This window comes from Mustela erminea, chromosome 6 (assembly GCF_009829155.1).
Source record: "Mustela erminea isolate mMusErm1 chromosome 6, mMusErm1.Pri, whole genome shotgun sequence".
Lineage (NCBI taxonomy): Eukaryota > Metazoa > Chordata > Mammalia > Carnivora > Mustelidae > Mustela > Mustela erminea.
In genome coordinates, this window is record NC_045619.1 from 27,690,610 (window position 1) to 27,711,941 (window position 21,332).

Here is a 21,332-nt window from a genome sequence, read left to right on the forward strand (position 1 = left end):
GTGGGGGAATGCACTGAGGCCTTGGTGACAGCTCCAGCCAGGGCCACACTCTCCCTCTGCCCCCTCCTGCTGCACACTCACCGACACAGGTATCGTTCCCATAAGCCCACCCCCACCCCACCCAATTAACTACTACATCTCTGCCTCTGGACCTTGACCCCAACCAAAGACAGTAGGTCCTGTCAGAAACCTTGAAGCTGGAAGCATTGGATTGGAAACAATGGAGAACATAATTCTGGTAAAGAATGGTTGCTCAAAAGGGATTCTACGCTAATGCTCTAGCTACTTCCTGGTGGTGAATGGGTGAATACTGGAAATCCTGCACCATCTCGGGTTCTCTAAAAGGGAAATAAACTGCAAAGGAAGGATAAAAAGGAGGAAAGTGGGTGAGAAGCAAGGGAAAAGAAAAAAAATGAGCCGAATAAACCGAGTCGGCTTTGTAGTTTCACACTGTTGAGAGTTCTTCTTGAGTATTGGGATAGCTATTTTCAGAGTAGAGGTACCATTCATTGGCTACCTATGATAATCTTGCTGCTTTACACATGCCATCTCCAAGTCTGAAAACAGCACTGCAGGGGAGCTAATATTATCAGAGAGGTTAAGCAATTTACCCAAAGGCACAAAGCTGGTAAAAGAAAACAGGAATTTAAAACAACCCTTGGCCTAAATCCTGCTTTCTTTTCTCTAGGTCAGGTGCTACCTCTCTTCCCAGCGTGGAACACAGACCCTATCCAGGAAAAAAGTTTAACTTTCTTTTGAAGGATAGCTGCTGTATTACTTGGGACTCTTTTCTCAGCAAGGGACAGAGACTCATTTCAAACCAGCTGAAACACAGAGGATAATGTATTATGAATGAGGATACTGAGATGTTTCATGGAAACTAAGAAAACATTACTTGAACTCAGAAAAAAATTGGAACCAAGGACAACAAAAGTGTTAGGATTCACTTTCTCTTTGCCACATGTGGAAAACATTACAGCCAACATCTCTTGAATTTTATAGCTCTGAATAGTAAGATCAGCCTATTTTGGGGGAGACCAAAAAAAAAAATCCCACTTCATTAGCCAATCCTGAACCAATCACCCCTGACCTAGGATCAGAGTTATAATACAATACGTTTGTTTTTACTATACCCTATGGATGGGAGCATCAAGAAGAGAGTGAAGATTTTAGAAGGAGGAAGAGGGGCAGGGATGTCACTAAATATCACTATAGATTTAGCATGTATACTTGCAATTTACAACTTGATGAATGTGTACACTGAGCAGTTTTCAATTTTCTTTAGATATCTCTCAAACACATTACTACAAAATTTGGCAGTTCAGTGAAAGAGGGCAGGCAGGGTTAGCTGGGAAAGCAGCCTCCACGTTGTACCTGTATTATTACAGAATTGTGTTATTGGCATTGGGAGCTCCAAAAGAAAGGGGATTGAAAAGACAGAGCAGGAAGTAAAGTCTGGTCCATTTTGGAAGCTAAAACTTTCCTCACCGAAGCAGGAAATTAATTTCTTCCTGATGATGATGGCTGCGGAGATTGATCAGAAAGAATAGGCAATGAAAAGGTTTTAAGGTACATTTTTCTGACGGCATTGTTTGGGCAGTCCTTTGAGAAACAGAGTATAGAGTGTGTGCCTTCTGTGGAAGTGAGTTAATAATCAGATATATACTTATTAACATATGCCTCAAAATGTTTCCCCTCCACACTGGTCAGAGAGGGGGCCCCCTGATAGAGCCAGGGTTTCTCTCCAGGCCCTTCTTAAAGACCTAGTGGCAGACCCACCTTCAAAGTACACAAAAGGACAAAAGGGCCTTTCATTCTACTCTCCCTGGAAGAACTTGAGTTTGAAAATGGCTATTTGTTCCCTCTGAGACATATATGTCTGATAATATGCACGGGCATGCATAATTGACTGCCTGCATTATGTATGAATTAGACCCCACTCTTGTTTGGCAACAGCTGGAGGGGGTTTCTTCCTCCTCCAGATGCCAGCTGCAATAGGGCCCCTCCCCCTCTTCAGCATGTGCCTGTGCCACACACACCATCCCTCCCGCCCCCGGCCCCCGCACACCCTCCCCTGCCGACACACACAAACATGGGCACCAGGAACAATTATCCTAATTTACCAGAACCCAAGGACCAGAACCCAAAAACACCAGCCAGAGCAATGTGTTTTTGTTTGAGTTGATTTTCTTTTATTAAAATTTGTTTTTCTTCCACATTGCACTGCTGCCCTGCTACGAATGGAACAAAGACTCTAGCCAAACAAGCGCCCTAGTCATCACCTTGGTTCATGCTCACAGCCAAAGGCTTCTAAAAGCCTGTGTTTTCAAGCTGTTGGCTGGATGGTCTCCCTGGGGAAATGCTTGCCACTTTTAAAGATGTGTTGAGCCAAGAGAAACTAGGATAAAGGGACCATTGGGTAGTTTTTCTTGTTGTTGTTTCTTTGTTTGTAATCCATTATCACCAAGTTCCTGATCTCTTTTGCTGAGAACAAGGCATTGCAGGGGGGATTTAAAAAAAAAAAGTTATAAATATGATACAACTTATCATAGTTGAAGTTGAAGTACCATCTAAATAGCATTGTTTTTAGGACGAAAGCTGCAAAACCCAGATAAGTATCTGGTCATTTGCAAAATATTTTAATGAAATGAATATTAAAACATTGGGGGATTGGAGGGTCTGAGTCATTGCCTAAATTTTGCAATTCCCCCTGGATGTTCGCCATCCTACAACATAGCTTGTATGTCAAAGAAAGAAACATTATATGTTAGAAAATGTTATGGGGAGTGATGTAAGTTTGCTTCACTCTATTTAACAGAAGGGAATGTGTTTGTAGGCCCATAAACAACTTAATCTATGGGCTGAAAATATCCTGCCAAAAGTGACCCCTGCTACCTTCGCTCCCCCAAGAAAGCCTCCTAGAATAAGTTCCTCTTGAAATGTTTCCCAAAGAGAGGAGCCTTTGTGTGGTGGCCTCCTGAAGACTCAGATGAAAACATAATAATCTGTGATCAACGTGGCTGCCTAGTGGAGAAAGCAGTATGAAAGGTCTAATGACCATTTTCTTGCTGAAATGTCCTCTATAGCAGAGGTCAATCATCCAGTCACTTTCTCCATCAAACAGCTCGAAAGAATAAGGACATACAGGTAATCACCAAATTTCTGAGGTCAAAGCATTTATGCAGTGAGGTCTTTCAGTACCATTAACCGTGAAAATATCCAATATCAAAATAATTCTGAATTTCAAAACCAATTTGAGTTTTAATCTGAGTATTCAGGGTATTCACCCTTGATATTGATGCATCCAACCACCAGTTCCCCTCAAATTGGCCAAATTGATGGGGTCAGTGACGTTAAATAAAAGACCACAATGTACTGTCACTATTATTTGTATGACTGTTTTTTGCTTTTCTCATTATTCCCTCAGTACAGAGCTTTGAGACAGGGCCTTGGGATCTATCACAAAATGTGGAAGCTTCTAGCTCTTATTGCCCACTGCTCTCCTCCCTCACAATAGGAGAGGGTGAGGATGTTGGAGAGATACAAGAGGAAAGAGGAGTATCTTGCATAAAGTGGAACATGAGATGGCTCTCATCAACATGGTGTTGAGCCAGACCATCCTTGGAATTAAAACAACACGTGTTTTAATTTTTAGCTTCACTAACTTTTATCTTTTAACAGTTTTCTCTTTGAGCCTCATTCCTAGCACAGATAATAGCATCTTCCTTTCAGAGTATTAAATGTGATGCTAGAAGAGGGAGTGCCTAGCTTGGTGTTCCATAAATCTAGGTTACTCATTTCTGCTATTCAATTCTCTGCTGACACTGTCCTGAACCCTAGCTTATTTATCTAAGACCCTATACCTAGCTCTAGGGTCTACACTAAGTTTTTATACTTCTAGATGGATCAATCCCTCAGAACCATGCAGCCATTTTAAGAATCAACCCCGGGGTTGGGGGCGGGGCGTGGCCTGCGTGGCTCAGTTGTTTAAGCATCGGAATCTTGATTTCAGCTCAGGTCATGATCTCAGGTTCCTGGGATGGAGTGCCACATCAGGCTCAGGATTCAGTGGGAAGTCAGCTTCTCTCCCTCTCCCTCTACCCCTCCCCACACTCAAGCACATGCTCTCTCTCTCTCTCTCTCTCTCAGATAAATAAATCTTAAAAAAAAAAACCAGAAAACACTATCGGTTGCCGCCACCCCACCCCATAGCCACATCCTCCTTCCTTCTTGCCAGTACAACTCCAATTTGTTCAGATATCTGATAATGAAGTAGTCAAGAAAAAGAGTCTTCCCCAAAGTTCCAGGGATTGGTTCAACTGGACTACGGTTAATCCATTCCCCTTTGCTAGTGAATGGCTGAAGGATGGCCCTGAGACCCAGTTCTGACCAATCAGATGTAAGAGGAAATCTGGTAAGTAGTACGGGAAATATTTTTCTTCCCCTGCAGAGAGAGAAATATTTTTCTTCTCCAGAGAGAGAGAAATAAATGAGGGCAACAGAACTGCCTTTTCTCCTCCTCTCCCCCGATTTTCTGCTCCGCCCTTAGATTTTGCCATGTGAGGATTTAGTGTTTGGATCTGAGCACCACAATATATTGCCACCCACTGTGAGGGTAATACCGATGGAAGACACAAAGAAGCAGCCCCATAACCCTTGACGTGATTGAGCTATTAAATTAAACAACCTTGCAACTACCAGACTCAAGAATTCTCATTTTGTGGGATGATAAATCTCATTTAATTAGGTTTTCCATTTCTTACAGCTGGAAGCATCATAACTGACACACATCCTGCATTCTGTGCTCTTCTTGTGTTGGTTGCTGACCAACAAGGCCTCCCTAGACCGAATGGTGCTGTGGCATTCCAGTCTATATCTAACCCAGCTGTACTTTGTTCACTCTTTCAAGATGCCTGGGAAACTGCTTTGGTCGCCTTATAAACTTGAATCACACAGTCACTCAAACAACTCCTGGTTAGGTTTATGATTAACTCCTTTTCATTCTTCAAAATACTTGATATTCTCTTTTAGGAATCTGTTGTGTTTTAGAGGACTTGGAGAAATTATTCTTAATTCTCTTTTCAGTAAATCCTCCATAGTCTGGTCTATTTGTCCAGTTGTGTAGGTGACATATCAAGACTAAGGGATACTTTAAATTTGGCAAAATATGTAGCATAAAGCAATAAAATTTATCTCCAGTTAAAGAAGAAATTAGGGGAGGGACTCATCAAAAATATTGGCATCCAACTTAATGAATACTCTTGGGTTTCTATGAATTCCGGTATCACGTTATCTGTGATTAATTAAACATGGTGGTAAAATTTTTGGCAGTTACTTATTTTGATCACCAGAATGTGAGGAAAGTAATTCTGTAACTTCCAAGACCGGCCCGTGGAGATCTAGGGCTTTTACCTTCACACTTGAAATGTTCTAATTTGGAAACTCAGCTTTAATATTGTAAGAAACACAAGTCATATGAGGGACAATACGAAGGAGAACCTAAGTGCTTCTATAGATAGTCCCAGATGAGAACCCAGTCAGTAGTACATACCAACTGCTAATCATGAGACTAAGTTATCTTGGATATTCCTGTTCAGTGAAGCCTCTGGATGAGTACAGTCCTAGCTGATACCACATTGGAGCAGAGAACCACCCTGCTGAGACCAGTCACTGCACAGAATATAACAAATGGTAGCTGTTATATGAAGCTGCTAAATTTTGGAGTGGTTTTGTTCCATAGTGATAGATTGCTGGACCTCTATCCAAGCCTACTGAACGAGTTTCCAGTGATGTCCCCCATCAACTAACTGTCACAAGAGAGAGAGAGGGGAGGGAGTAAACCCTGATTGTAGAACTAGCCCATTTCCATGGTGTCAATACCCCCCACCCCACCACCCCCGCCATTGGCTGATTTCAAGTTCCACCGTCATGTCAGCTGGCTGACGTAATTCCTGAAACTTTAACAGTCAGCTCTCCCAAGCCAGGACAAATCAGCACAAGCCAGTTCGACTCTGTCACTGACATCATCCTGAAATAAATACTTGTTTTATCATTTTGATGACCCAGACCTTCTCTGCCACGTAATTCAAAAAACGTGATGTATCCCATTTGCATAGTGCTTTATGTTTTATAAACCATCTATCTTACATATCGTCTATTTTAATTCTCACAAGAACCAAGAGAGATTGTTATTATATCACTTTAACAAAATAGGGATGCTGAAGCTTAAAGAATAATTACCAAACGGGCACTCAGATCTTTTCTCTCCAGAGTCAGGATTCTTTGGAACTGCACAAATTTGACAGGATAGATCTCCCCAATTCTACTCACCATTATAACCCTTTCCCTCCACATTTGTAATACTGAATGTATAATGCCTTTGAATACAAAGGGATAAAAAGCTACAATTCATTGCGTATATTGTATGAAGGTCTTTCTGGATAACCATCCAAGGACCAGTTAAATTCATTTATTAGTCTTCTTGGAGCCAGCTTCTTATCCATTTTCAAGCTCAAAACATATTGTATTCTGAGCCTATGCTTTGAAGAAATCTAGTAATAAAGAGAGTTGTCTGTGGGAGGTCTATTCCTTGTTGTTTCCAAATAATCATTAAGTGGACATATGGTGAATTGAATCCATACCAACATTTCTGAACCTATTCAATTTTTTTTTAGAACAGTGAACTAGAGGGTAACCAATTTGTAAGCATTTTCAGAACTTTCCCACTGAAGTTAGGTTTTAATTATCCCAATTCTCATCATATGAATTAAGAGTTGAGTATAAAAGAAAATAGATCTTCACAAAAAGATAGCCAAATCCAACATGTCAGGTACAGGGTTTGTGATGATATATGCTGCTCTGAATTTAAATGCTTTCAACGGTGGTCTAGCATTGAAAATCACAGTTTTCAGGGCACCGGGGTGGCTCAGTTGGTTAAGCCCCCCACCTTTGATTAAGGCTCAGGTCATGATCTCAGGGTCATGGGATTGAGCCCTGTGTCTGACTCGCACTCAGCAGGGAGTCGATTTGGGATTTCTCTTCCTCCCACAGTTTTCCTGTGGCTTTGCCAGCATTTGCAAATCACAAACATGACTTATGGAAAACAATTTATTTCAGTGGCAGGGCTCTCCCCTGCCTATAATTCAATGATATATTTAGAACATCTTTTTGTAGCAGAAGGTATGTGAGGAGAGAGGGGGATTGGTAGGAAAGAAGGCGGGGACTAGAGTCTAACTTTCCTGAGGAACCAAGTCACAAAGGTGAGTTGTGCCTGTTTACATTGACTTCCTCAGCATTTCAAAGCCTATGTATCAAGGGGGGAATTTTCACCATCTTGATAACATTAGTTTCAGTAAATACTATTCCCTGTGTGCCCCAGAGGAAAAGATCAAATTACCCCAACAAACTTAGACAGTTGAAAGATTTTAGTAATTTTCCCATCTTATTTTCTCTCTATTTCTGTCTCTGTCTGTCTCTGTCTGTTTCACATACAGTATAAATTGTTCTTAAGGACAGTTATAATGTGATAAAATTAGGTTATACTTCAATAGTAAATGATTATTCAAATCTTTTGGAGACATACTATTCTAGTGTATACAATACTAGAATCTTCTTCTTTGTGTTTCTGGAGAAGGGAAAAGGGCTTCTAAAAAAGCCATGAGTTCCAGCCTTTAATGGACTTTAAAAAATACCAGGCTTTAGGGTAGTAAGTTGATGCCATTAGGAAAATTCAATAATATTCTTATTTTCCTATTATCATAGAGGCATCTGCTGGGGAGAAATAACAAGATGAAGTTTTCTTTCCTACATATCAGCACCATTCTGAGAGCTTTTGGAAAACGATTTCTGCCTTAAAGAACAAGTATAAAGCTACGGGTCAAGGGCAGATTGGGTCCCGTGTAACCAGACATACCGACTTTTGCCTGCCTAATCTTGAAGAGGAAAGTTGGCACTTGCTTCTCCCATACGAGTTCTGACCTGACAAGGCAATATAATCTTCTCAAATAAGGTCACAATGGCTAGAAAACATTAGCTCTTTGCTACTGAGCTAATTTTCAGAGCCAAAGGGCCTGTTTACTTTCTTTCGACAAACTTCCTCAACCTTCCCTTCATTCTTGGAAAATTAAAAAATAAACAAATGACCTTGGAGAGGCTCTGAAACTTTTCCAAATTAAGAACATCTTTCTGATTTTGTTTTCTGATTTGCAGAGCCCACCGTAAGTTATGAATGCCTATCTTTTAAGAATATTATCCCAACCTCAACAGAATTCCCTGTTTTTATCTCTTTTCCTGGGGATCAGGTTTTAGAAAACAGAATAAATTAATGGCAGATACCAATAAAAGTTCTGTGTTCCTTCGGGATCCCAGTTTCCATAAAGTCCTCTTGGTGGAGGAATTAAACCCACCTCCAAATCAACTGTGGTGGGAGGGACCTATCAGTCCAAAAAAAAAAAAAAAAAAAAAAAAAAATCCCTGCTAAGGGCATTTCTTTAACATGTTTGGAATTGTAAGAGGGAGAGGATTTTCTCTTCAAACTCCAGCCTGGCATCTCTTGGAGCTGATGAATTCTGCACGTCCCTGGGATTTGCAGGAGTTTACAGAACAAGATTATACACACTAGTGATGTATTTACTGCAAGGACGAGCCGGGTGTAGCTATTGCTTCAAACCAGAAATGTGTAGAAGGACTCTAACCATGAAATACTTAAGGTCATTAATTCAACGCAGCATCCTTGTGTACTTGGGAAATGAAGCCAATCAATTTTGCTTTTCTTTTTTGTTGTTGTTGGCTTAATGTAATTTAGTCAAAGAGAATGAAAACTGGTACCTGACTTTATTACTTTCTCGTGTAAAGTCGGGGCAAAGAAAAAACCAGTGCCCAGAGAGAGGGATTTTACGCAGTTAACTGATCTGCAAAGAATGACATGAAGGCAAAGCTCTCGGGTTGTGTAAAAATGGAAGGCTGGGGTTTTCCTGTCCTTTTAGGATTAAGCTGCAAATGTCATTTAACATCGAATGGCTCTAGAAATGATATCACATTGACTTTCTCAAGTGACTTCCCCAGATTTTTTTTTTTTCCCTCCCAGTTCCTAAATAATTATGCTGAGGGCCCCGTGGATGGAATAGTTAGCAAAGCAGACAGCGCCCTTGTGGAGTCCATAACCTTGTTAGGAAAAGGACATTAAAAGAAGAAGTGGAAGGACAGGCATAATAAGAGAGTTACAAGCCTTCCTAATGCTAGCGCAAAGTCCTCCAAGAGAGCACACTTACCTGCCTCATGTTTACGTATTTACTTGTCTGCTTTCTCTATCAATCAGCCTGTGAGATTTGTGATTGAAGCAGAGTGTTATTTAAACTATTTTTTTCAAAAACCTCTGTTTTATCATTAGGTTCCCAGGGCCTTGCACAGTGCATGGCCCAAGGAAGACACTTAAGGATCTTTGCTAGTCGTGTTGGTTGAGTAAAAGGACAGCTGCCGGCAATACTCATGTAACCCTTACAGAAATCACATGAGCTAAATCTGGAGGGTATTCATGCCCTCTTTTTAGTGATAGGAAAACAGGAAAAATTAAATGGTTTGTTCAGACTCTCTCAGTTAGTCAGAAAGGACTAAAACAAGTTTTTGGACTCTGAAACCGATGGTCTCTCACCAAACAACACTGCCTCTGGGAAAACACAAGTAATGTGAAGGCTGAGAATCGTCCTGATGAAACGAAAGGTCTATATGTGCTTGTTTGTCTGTCCATAAAGGGGGGAAGAAAACAAGGAGGAAAACTTCAGTTATGCCTAAATTAAAATGCATCCAATTCACCCTGAAATGAAAATGCTACGGGATAAAAGCCAAAAACTTTCTTAGCTTCTTGTATCTCCAGCGACCTATATTTAAGCAGATGTATTTCTTTTTAAAGAACTCTCCTATTCAAGCTTTTGAAAAGGAAGATTTGCCTTTTAATGGGAGATCTTCATTCCATCATGAAGATAAAATACAACTTCACAAGTTTGGTTGTTTATCCTCAATTTTAGCAGAATTTTTCCCTAACCTGCTACTTCTAGCAATAAAAAATAAATTCGAGGCCACACATACTGGAAGTGGGGGTGACTTAGCTTGGGCTTGCCATGACGAAGTACCACAGACTAGGTGGCTTAAACAGCAGAAATTTCATTTCTCACAGTTCTGGAGATGGGGAAGTCCAAGATCAAGGTGTTGGCTGGTTGAGCGTTTTCTTCCTGGTTTGCAAATAGCTTCTTTCTTGCTGGGCCTTCACTTGGCAGAGGAAAAAACTGTCTCTCTCTTTTCCCTCTTCTTGTAAAGCCACTAATCCCATCAGGAGGGTCTTATCCTCCTGACCCCACTCTGATCTTAGTCACCTCCCAAAGGCCCTGTTGCCAAATATTATCACGGTGAGGGATATGGCTTTAACAGATAAATTCTGGGACACATAAGCATTCTGTTCATAACAGAAAGTGTAACTAGAAGCTACTTTTAAGAAATGAAACTAATTCCATCACACACACACACACACACACATACACACATATTAAGCCACACTTTGAACCTTTGACAGGAGGACCAGGCATAAGTTATGTCCAATCTTGAGGCACTGTATCTAAATAATAAAAGTCAAAGTGAAAATCCACAACAGAAGAACAAATAAACTATTTAGGAATGGTTCATGCATTTGCCATTATTGCTAAAGAAATCAGAGATAGTGAGAGAGAAATATTATCAGCAAGAAAGTCCAGCAGTGCCGTAACTGGTCCAGAAAAGCCTTTTGATTTTAACTTGAGATCTTAGAGCTGTAAGAGCTGAAACATCCTTGTTTGAAAAGGGCATGATGTTCATGGAATCCATTTATTTGAAATCTAAAAGTAGTCTATTGACAATGGCTTCAGATTTATTACCACAGTGGAAGAAAATGAGCATATTTTTTATTTTGCTATGTTCTATCTAATGAGCAGAAACAAAACAGAAAGGATGAATTGTAAGGCCGTTATATTTCAGTCCTTGTGAAAGAAATGTTGATGACCAATATAACCACCAGCTACTCAAAAAGTTGTCTTGATTCATTGTAATACTAAGAATAAAAATTTGCACATAGTGTGTATTTAGTTTGATTTGTGTCCTGCCTACTTGCAGATAGAATGTGTGGTGGTAAAAAATCAATCACTATATTTCTTAACCCATGTTGGATTGCAAGGTCCAGAAAACCCCGCTACAATGGTTTAGGCACAAAAGGGAATTTATCGGCCCCGGTAGTGGGAGTCCTGAGGTAGAACACACATCTAACACAACTGGTTCCAAAGATTTCAAGAAGTCTTCGGTTTCCCTGTCTTCACATCTCAGGTCTGCTTTGCTTTGGGTTGGTTCCTTTGCCAGGCACTGTTTCCTGTGGAGCAAAATGGCAGCCAGAAGCCCTAGTTTTTCATCCCATATTCTTGGGCGTTCTAGTGGAAGATTAGCACCCGCTTCACAGTCATGTTAGTGAAAGCATTTAAATGTGCTTTGATAGGCCAGACTTATGTTATATCATTAATTGTGGTTGGAGCAACAGAGTACAGTGGCCTGGCCTGTGTTATGGTCCCACCCTTGGCTCTAAAAGACCGGGATTAATCCCCTCTAACCCACATGGACTGAGAATGGGGAAAAGGAAGGAACCAAGAAATAGTGACATTCTATTACCACAAAAGGGGGTAAATAGACTTCAGGCTGTTGAACACTACAGATGTATACCACATCCACAGTACAATAAAACTGAATCACTGACAAATACTGAAAAGTAAAAGTCTCATATAAAGGTCATAGTATTCTCTCAGGGTATGGAGGGAAGGAAGCAGGGATGGTATGTCACAGAAAACTAGACTGAGAACACTACAGTGATCAAGTGTAATACTTTGTTCTGAGTTTTCTGGAAGTTGGGGCAAGGAGAGACACTCAGTGATCATGTGACTCTCCTAATCTAATGAGAAGAAGCTCCCAGCTTGTTGGTTGATACAGATTCTTTCCTGGCTCTGAATTCTGAGGATAATTTGTTTCCAGAGCCTTCAAATAAGAAATACTCAACAACATAATGAGGTACCATGTTTTCATGGTAAGCAAGATGTCAAATAGAGCAAGATTCCGTTTTGCTCAAGGAAAGCAAGGACAGAATTACACTAGAGCTGTCAAGTCAATTATTCAAGAGGCTAGTGTGACAACAGGGTCCAACTATGTAACTTGATGAAGGACTCAGAGGTAGAAAACCTGCAGTGAAATGTTGGCTCTACCACTTAGGAGCTCAGCCCCCTTAGCTAAGTCCCTCTCATCCTCTAAGCCTGCATTTTAATAATAAAGAAGGGGTAATAATATCTATATTTTTTACTATATATGATAATTAAATTAAGTAACATAGGAAAGTCCTTTTAACTCTTAAACTTATATTTCTAGATATATAAAGTATTTTTATCAGGCCAACAATACTCTAGAATCTTCTTGATAAAGTCAGGTGACATTATATATATTTTATAATTGATTACATAAAATGTTCAGTACTAAAAGGCTATTTTCAGTTTTCATGGAAGCTCTAATAAAAGCCTTTTTTACTGACCCTCTTTCATTATTTTGCTCTGAAACTTCCTATGTTTCAAATAAGTGAGGTGTCACCAACAAAAGAAACAGTTTTTGTGAAGTATTTTGAGGTAGTGACCATAACCCTGAATAAATCTTTGTAGACATTATTATTGCCAATACATTCGTTCCTCCCACCTTACCTCTACCAATCGCTACAATTTATTGAGCATTTAGTATTGGCCAGACACGAAATGAGACATTTTTGCATACATTGAAAACAAAATCCCTGGAGTATGAATGAGGAGAAGGGTTTTTTTTTTTTCAAACACCCCTCACAAGTGATAAAATATTAGCCTAACCACTCCTCTCTGACTCTGTGTCTCTAGGCGGAGAAGGATATGACTACACATCGTAAAGGCTTCCTTCCAGACTTCAGCTCTTACTTTGCCAGGTTTTGTTTAACGGTGAAAAGGTTGCTTCTCATATTTGTGGTATACTACTATAAGCACTGTTACCCTGGTTCTGAATTGGTACTTCTTTTTTTTTTTAAGATTTTATTTATTTGAGAGAGAGCACAAGCAGTAGGAGCAGCAGAGGGAAACGAGAAAGCCAGTTCCCCTCACTGAGCAGGGAGCCCAACATGGGGCTCGATCCCAGCACCCTGAGACCTTGAGATCATGACCTGAGTGGAAGGCAGACACTTAACTGATCGAGACAACCAGGCATCTAGTACTTTTTTCAATAGTGTTCTCTTTGGCAGTTTAATAGATGCATTGCCATTTTTTCCTCCAACGAAACTTCCAGAAGAGAGAGCATGTCTTCAACAATTAATGGAAATTTGTGGGATATGTTTTCCTTGTGCATAATAGTAAAGGCCCAATAAGTTTGTGTTACTGTCTTAAACTAGTTACTGTCTTAAACTAGTGTCCTTGCTTTCCTTAAAATATCATTCCAAGGGAAAATTCATTTCTTTTATTTCTTTTCTAATTTTAATTAATTATTTTAATTATTTTTAATTAACTATATTCAATTAGTTTAATAAAATTAAAATTTTATTTAATATATCGAGGTATAATGAATACAACATTATTTCTTAAGTTCCCTAATAGTTCATCAGTTTTCAACAGTTAAGATCATAGTTAATATACTAAAATGGCATCTAGCAGTAGCTTTCAGCTTTGAATACATGTTATAAACACTGGGGGGCTTTAAAAAATATCATTGCCTGAGGGGCGCCTGGGTGGCTCAGTTGATTAAGCAACTGCCTTTGGCTCAGGTCACTATCCCAATGTCCTGGGATCAAGACCTGTGTCAGGCTCCTCGCTCAGCAGGGACCCTGCTTCTCCCTTTCCTTCTTCCTCTCCCTCTCCCTCTGTCTACTACTACGCTTGCTTGTGCTCTCCCTGTGTCAAATAAAGAAATAAAATCTTAAAAAAAAAAAAAAAATCAATGTCTGAATCCCACCACTACAGATTCTGGAAAAATTGGCCCAGGGAGCAGCCTGGAAACTGGGATTTTTTTTTTTTTCCTAAAGCTCTCCCAGATAATTCTAACACGTAGTCAAAATTGAGATTTACTGGCCGATCTGGTATTATCAGTGAGGCAGGGTATCACACACTTGAAGATAAGATGTTTCAATCAGTATGAGGTGGTGGATGAATTATTGGAAAAAGTCAGTAAGCTTGACCAGTCAGGCCCCAACCAACATTTACAAGATATGGGAAACCAGTAGTATACAAAATGGCTGGTTGTAAGAAGGATTTTTGACTTATGTATGTTATTTGGGGGACTTATCAACTGAGGAAAAATAGAAATGTGTGTTGTCTTCAATGGAAAAAGCTACGTGAGTCTTTCTTTTCTTCTCCAACCATCCCTCCCCCCACCACCTCACTGCCCCGTTTTTTTAAATTGTCAAAATCAAGAGCAGACACCTGGGAAAGCTGATCTGTATTTGCGCCCCCCCCCCCTTTGTGGGGCACTAAATTTTCTTTTCTAATTTGGAGGATTTCTGGTCATGGTTTATAATATCATTATATCCTGCAGGGTCTATTTTAATTGATAGAACCAATAGATACAAGAAATCTTTACCAAAATGAGAAACCAACTCTGAGGTAATCCTTTGGGAATTTCTTTGCTTTCTTAGATAAACTCCATAACACATGGTCCTGTCCTGGCATGCTTGGGAAATTATGCCCAGTATGTCTCTTTGTTGGCTTTTTAAACCAGCTTTTTTGATTTATTGCAAATTTTTCTCTGTAAAGCTATATTGATTCTGCATGGCAAAGATAAACTCGAGTCCAGAAAATGAAAAGAAAATGTTTGTGTGGTTGAGGTGCATACTTCAGCATTCCTGACTGGGGGGCGAGACCCAGAGGTACAGCGGTTCAACTTCTGTGAGTTGAGAGGTTTTCATCTCCACCATGAAGCTTGTAAGGCCTGGTCTACAGAGGGCTGACTTTAAGGGTCTTTCTTCTATCTGCTCCTGACTTCTTGGATCAAATTTTGAGGTTAAGTGTACAAATAATATGGAAGGAAGCAATGCTTAGGGGTAATGTTTGCAGGAAAAACCAGGGAGGGGACTTTTTGCTAAAGGTTTTTTTGAAAAGCTACTCTACTTCTACAGATTGATATAGCAACCAAGATAAGGGGTTTTCACTAATTTTTTTTTTCAATTTTATAGTGACCACAAAAATGTATTTCACACTCTGAAGAAGAGAAAACATATTCAAACTAGTCATAGTGTTAGACTATTTTGTTTGTTTCCCTTTCTATTTCACAGTAGGATGAACGAAAATGAAGATGTTTGGAAAATTAAAAACGTAGTGAAATTAATTTGCTCCATGCTAGCATTTAGGGATTAAAAAAAAATAGGAAAGAGCACTAATCATAATATAGTCACTGATTATCTAAAGATTTCAGAGATTTTTATTTTCTGGTATTGATTTTCCTATTGGTAAGAGTCCTTAATATTTTGTTTTCTCACATTTCAACCTTTATCATCACTGTTAAATAATCTGTTGGGGGTGTGTATGGGGATGTGTGTGTGTTTGTGTGTGTGTGTGTGTGTGTGTGTGTGTGTGTAAAAGCAATTTAGAAATGCAGTAATAAGTGTTCTCATAATACAATTACCCTTTGATTCAAAAGGGAAATCTGATTAAACTACAGCATACAGGGAAGAAATTTTGGCTGTCAATAATAGAAACCAATTTTGGCCAGTTTCAGCAAAACCCAAGCCTCATTGCACGGATATTGGGGCTATTTCACAGCTCCAACTGGCTGAGACATGTCACTGTATCAGGCTGCTTTTAAAATGACCCTCAATCACCCCTGACTCCTGATATTTATTCCATGTCTTATCCCATCCCCAGGAGTGTAGACTGAATCTAGTGACTTCTAACAAACAGAACTCAGCCAAAGTGATGGGATGTCTCTTCCAAGACTAAGTTTAAAAAGACTGTGTCTTCCATCTTGTTCTTTCTCTTTCCACTCTGATGAAGGCAGATGCCACATTGTGCACTGTCCTATGATCAGCTTACCTGACAAGGAGTTGAGGGCAGCAGCCTCTGGCCCGCAGCTCAAGAGGAGCCAAGGTTCTTGATTTAACTCTTGGCAAGAACAGAATCCTGCTGACGGCCATGAGAGCCTGGAAAACACCCTTCCCTAGGTGAGATGTCAGATGAGACCGTAGCTTTGGTCAGTGCCTGCATTGTAATTTTGTGAGAGACCTGGGGACACAGGATCTCGTTAAGTCGTATCCAGACTCCTGACTCATAGAAATTGTGGGAAAACAAATGTTCTTCATTAATTTAGTTCTGAGTTAAATTTGTTACACAGAGATAGATAACTGAGATTGTCTTCAAGAAACTGACAGAGCACTGGGGGAATCCGTCAAAGGCGCTTCTCTGCACCTTGATTCCCTTTTACTTTGATTCCCTCTTTACTTTGTCTGTCTCATTCATCTCTCTTGTTACCAAGCCACTGTTTCTGCTCCTCAATACCACGGACATCAATGGCTCCTATATACCAGCTCTCAGTTTCTGTCATACAGAGGGAAATTAATGTATTTTTAGGTATATTTCCAAACCTCCAATGCCAGGAAGTGAGTTGGCTGACCTTCCCAGAGGCCCACATTTGAGTCAATTGTCAATGCCCAGGGGGGAAGCATAAAAGGAAGAGACTGTGACTGATTGGCTGCTTCAAGTACACTGACATAGCAGTATTCGGGGTAATTATGAAGACTGGGGATGGTAGTTAGATTTGCAATTTGTTTCAATAGTTTGTTCACTTTAGTCTATGGTTTATACAATTTGAATGACTAATATATATTAGTAGTGCATTTGAATTATTAAACTAATATATGCCATCACTCTAAAAAGTATAGGTAGAAAAGTAAAAGGTCTCTAGAAAGACTTTCCACCTAGAAAATGCATCATATGAAACTTGAGATTTGTGCAAGGTACATGCTGAGAAGTAGAAAGTAATAGATACTGACATTCTTGATTATTCAGGAAGGATACGGTTTGACATTTAAGGCCAACTGAAGCTTCTTACCCCGATTGTATCACAAGCTCCTTTGGGCCTCCACTCTCTGTTTATTATCCTACATGTGTGGAAAAACATGTGTAGATACAATTCTGGCAAAGGAAGGGGGTGTAAATCCCACTAACATCAGTTGGTTGTACCAGGGCAAAGAGTGTTTATTAAGCTACAGGACTTACTGAGCTGCCTTGTGTAACCGTGACAACTGACAAGGTCCCTCCAGAACGGCCCATGCGTCAACATTGACTGTAATCAAACAACGAAGACAAAACAGGGTGGCTTTGCCGCTGTCTCACTGGGATCCAAACAGAACAAATGGTGGAAGGTTGTGTTATAGTTTGGCCATCAGACTTGCTTTGGATTTCAAAAGCGTTTTGTAAAAATTAGTGTACTAGGAGTATCCGTGATAGAGTGAAGAAAGCATCCTGGGAAATGGCCAAGGTGCTAAAATCATGCACTCAGAAGGCTGATGGGCGGTTAGCATGTACACGGGTTGTACCATGGAATCAGAGACAGGAATGGCCAAAGGTGGGGGCACATGCTATCCATGTACCATAGAGCACTGGACTTTTGAATCACACTACTTGGATTCAAATCCTGCTTTTGCCAAGCACAAGAGATACTGAACACATAATGTATTTATACTCCATGCCTTTGTTTCTTCATCTTTGAAACAGGGGAAAATTAAGAGCACCTACCTTTCTTGTCTTGTTGTAAGCACGAGATAAGATAATTCATATAAAGAGTCTGGCACATTGCCTAGCACATAGCAAGCACCCAAATGGTTATGATTATTATGTACCTTTTTTTTAAGTTTACTGAATTATTTTTAAGTAACTCTACACCCCAACATGGGGCTCAAACGCAGGACCCCGAGATCATAAGGCACGTGCTTCTCTGATTGCGCCAGCCAGGTGCCCCTATTACAAATTTTTTGACACTAGTTATTTACTCTTTCAACCTCAGAGTCCTCATTTGTCAAATAGGGAAATGATTTTAGCAGTGACACATATAAAGTTCTGTGTGTGACCCAGCACATGGCATTTCACATTCACCCAATCTAATACTTTTTTTTGTAACTTTCTGGGAATGAGAAGGGCAAGTGAGTTGGTAGGCCCTTTGTCATCATCTAGGATCACAGTTGTAAACACATTTGGGTTTATTAGTTTCCGAGGGCTGCCGAATAAGATTGCCACAAACTTGATGGCTTAAAACAACAGAAATTTGTTCTCTCCCAGATTTTGAGACCAGAAATCCAAAGTCACATGATCCCTCTATGGGCTCTCAGGGAGCCTTTTTCCTTGGCTGTCTCAGCTTCTGGTGGTTCCTGGTGCCCTGTGATGTGTGGCAGCAGGGCCTCAATCTCTGCTTCTGTCTTGACATGACCTTTCTTCTTCCCCAGTGCATGGCTGGCTCCCAATCTCTCCTTACTTTCCTTTAGGAGGACTAAGTTCAGCCTATATCCAGGATGATTTTTTCTGGAGATCACAAACTAACTACATCTGTAAAGACCCTGGGATTTTTTGTTTTGTTTTGTTTTTGTTTTTTTGTTTTTTGGGGGGTTTTTTTTTTGAAATTTTTTATTTTTTATAAACATATATTTTTATCCCCAGGGGTACAGGTCTGTGAATCGCCAGGTTTACACACTTCACAGCAATCACAAAAGCAGTGTCCCCAGTGTCCATAACCCCACCCCCCTTCTCCCAACCCCCCTCCCCCCAGCAACCCTCAGTTTGTTTTTGTTTTTTTAAGATTTTGTTTATTTACTTGACAGAGATCACAAGTAGGCAGAGAAGCAGGCAGAGAGAGAGGGGGAAGCAGACTCCCCGCTGAGCAGAGACCCCCCCCCCATGCGGGGCTCTATTCCAGGACCCCTGAATCATGACCTGAGCCAAAGGAGGATTTAACCCACTGAGCCACCCAGACACCCCTGTAAAGATCCTATTTTCAAATAAAGTCACATTCTGAGGTTCTAGGTGTGTGGAGGCCACTATTCAACCCACTAAAGGGGTGGTGTTTCCAAATACCTTCAACTCCTTCATACCACTTACCTGATTCTTCAACCGATTCACTCAACTGTCATTGGGGAGTATGTAATAAGTATCATCAGATCCTGGGATGCAATGTTGGTTCCTTGAAAAAGCTCACAATATTTTGAGGACACACACAGGACAGGTTCTCAGGGACTATAGTAACAGAGAGAGAAAAATGGTCTTTTATCTGATTGGAGTAGACTCCCTAAAGGAAGAAAAACCTGCAGTTCTTTACTCATCTACTCAAAGCACAGGTGCCAAATCAAGGTACACAGCAAGAAAGGAGAAATGGGTGAGGCGAGACAGATGGTTCTTGCCCTCTGGATTGAAAGAGAACTAGGCAACTTCCCTGAGTGCCGAACCAACTTGCTTCAAATAGGATTGCATCCAACGTTCAAGGCAAATGAATATCAGGGTCTAACAAATTAGAACCCTGGATTACAACATTTAATTTAAAATAAAGCACTTACTTTCAGTCTTCTATCTATAAGAAATACAGTTTATTTTAAAGTGGAGAAAGTGTACTACAAAATGTATATATTTATGATCATTAATTCACTGGAACAAAATATCACTGATTTCTAAATTATTTCATTGGTTACAGATTGTCATATGCGGTGATGTTCAAGCTCCTTTTATCGTTATGTTTCTTTTAAGGGGATGTTTTTATAAATCTAATTTCATACGTATAATAGTTTAAAATACTTCCCTGCAGCTAAGTGGTAACTGAAAGCTAGATGTTAACTTGTCATTGCACCTTGTTTTGTGAGAATAACTCCGGAGGTGCAAGAACACTTATTTTCAGCACTTGGAATGTGACAAATGTGTTATCTCTAGACTTCGTGAAATTCACCTCCACCTCCTTCCATCCCACCTAAATTCTTGGTGAGTGTAGGTGTTATGTTTTCTATGATAGAGGCTTTGTCTTCAGACAGTAAATCACACGTGTAAGGTATGTCACAAGGTTTCAATTCTATTTCTACAACAACTTCCGCTGGCAGGTGCTGGCTTAAGCTCCATCACCCCGGAATCAGACTCTGAAGCAATACCGAAGATGCCTTCACTTTTAGAAAGCCCTGGTATCTACTAGTGAATAATTATTCATCTGAGGTGCTTAAACAGAGGGGACTCACTTGAATGAACCTGTGAAGTAGGTAAATATGTTCATTATCTTCTTACTTTTCTTTGCTAGATACTTGGTGTCTGAATAGACAAATAGAACACAAAGATTTTTGAGGTGGTTTATAAATATTTGATATATTTAAGACTTGATATATTTAAAACTTGAGTTAACATTTTACGGCTTGAAGGATTAGAAAGGGGTATGGAACCAATATGGCTGCCACGAAAAGAAATGCAATGATGACGTCTCACATCTCACTGCTTCCAAAAGCAAGCAGAGTTTACCACACCTGTTCCTCAAAGCCCAACTTTACCTATCCAACTTTAGGTCATCACCATCTTTAAGAATGGGATCTTGAAGATGTGATCAAAGACATGGAAGACATCAGAAGAATGCAGAATACAATTTACAAATATTTTCAGCGGATTTTTATAGAGTCACATCTCCCTTCCCTAGGAACCAAGCTCATTCTCCTGCTGTCCCTTGGCTCAGACTCACCCTTTTTTGTGTTGGAGTGGGGTAGCAGCTGGACTGGCCATTCTACTTCTCCCCTGCCATACTAGGCTAGCTCTTCAATGTCTTCTTCCATGCTGTCACTCTGCAGACAGACCCACTGATTCTTCTTAAGTTGTGGGACTTGTCTGTCAATCACTATGAGAAAACATTATGTGGAAACAATAGCAGGGGCTTACAGAAATAACAATAGGGCCTTTACAAAGCTTAACTCTTAAGGCCCTCATGCCTTCGCAGAGAGGGTTATAGGGACCCTGTCTTTCAATGGCTGGTTGCCTGTTTTATTTTGTTTCTCTTTCAAGTTGGATCTCTTCTGATTAACTTGTTGGTTGAATTCTTTCTCCTTTCTAGGAAAATCTCAGAGTGTTTTGAAAGTTATCCTGGGAGTAGATTTATCTCAAGCAGGTAATTTGCATCCTTGAGCGCCTGTGGACCGTGACAGCCCCGACCTGGGTACTTTCTCACTACACAGATTCCCTAATCTCTTCCCTAAGAAACAGGTAAGTGTCATGAATTTCTTATGAAAGGAAGTCAGTGATTTTTAAGAACCTTGTGAGGGCATTAGTAAAGGGAGTATC

At 40.1% G+C, this 21,332-nt stretch overlaps 1 long non-coding RNA gene across 1 annotated transcript; it reads right to left on the reverse strand.

The window, feature by feature from the left end:
* Positions 1–501: 501 nt before the first annotated feature.
* LOC116593026 lies at positions 502–18,665 on the reverse strand. The gene is made up of 3 exons (XR_004286712.1): positions 18,533–18,665; positions 17,039–17,041; positions 502–513 (listed from the first exon to the last, which is right to left on the reverse strand). It is a non-coding gene; the product is annotated as an uncharacterized LOC116593026 (long non-coding RNA).
* Between the last annotated feature and the right edge of the window lie 2,667 nt (positions 18,666–21,332).